The sequence below is a fragment of the Micropterus dolomieu genome, linkage group LG02, assembly GCF_021292245.1.
Source record: "Micropterus dolomieu isolate WLL.071019.BEF.003 ecotype Adirondacks linkage group LG02, ASM2129224v1, whole genome shotgun sequence".
Classification (NCBI taxonomy): domain Eukaryota; kingdom Metazoa; phylum Chordata; class Actinopteri; order Centrarchiformes; family Centrarchidae; genus Micropterus; species Micropterus dolomieu.
The window spans coordinates 14193333-14194233 of NC_060151.1; positions in this window are offsets into that span (position 1 = coordinate 14193333).

Here is a 901-nt window from a genome sequence, read left to right on the forward strand (position 1 = left end):
TCTCTCGTTTGCCCGACCTCGCACGCGGGATTCGCGGGGGGCTGCTGGGCATTGGGTGTCGCCGTGCTTGCGCAGTGTGCGCGTTGGGCTTGTCACTTGTGCATTGGTGTTGATGATTGCGTGGCATTTGGGCATTTTGGTTGTTTGCTGCGCAGCGGTGGGGTGCTGGGTGGTGGGGGGGTACTGGTCTATGTTGTGTGCGCGCCGCGGTCGGTCCGGGCGCTGCTCTTCCGCGGGTTACGCTTTTTGCGTTCCGTCGGCATTACGTTGTCAACTGGCATTTGGGTCGGGGTCTTCTGCGTTTGCATCGCAGTGCATCTGGGAGTCTTTGTTTTTTTTTGTTTTTTTTTTATTTGATTTATTCTTTTTCTTTCTCCAATTTAATTATTATTCCAGCTCTCGTGGCTGTGTTGTGTTGCTTATTTAGTGTGTTTGACTGTTTCTTGTTTTCATTGTTCTCTTAGTTGTCTTAATATGTCAGCTGTTTATTGCTGCTGTTCGGCTGGTTGTCTTTTACTATTATTATTATTTTTATTGTTTGTTTTTGTTTGTGTTTGTTTGTTGTTGTTGTTTTTCTCCTCCCCCCTCTCTGTTCTATTGCAGGTTTCGTTGCTTTCTGCAATTGGTGTTTCCCACAGCTTTTCCCTGTTGTCCCCACCTTCCATCCCCCTTTCCCCCTTCTCTTACAGGTGTTGTCCTTTCTCTGTGCTGTCTGTTTGTGCCCCCCCATCCCCGTGTCTGCCCCCCTGTCCGGCCCGGTGACAAATCAATACATAATTAAATAAATAATAAAACAGACAAAGGAGTATTTTAATACTCTCTTGTTAAAGTAAAATCTGTCTGGCACAATATGGTATCCAGGTCATTATACTCTATACCAGGCTGCTGGGCAGGACAGGTT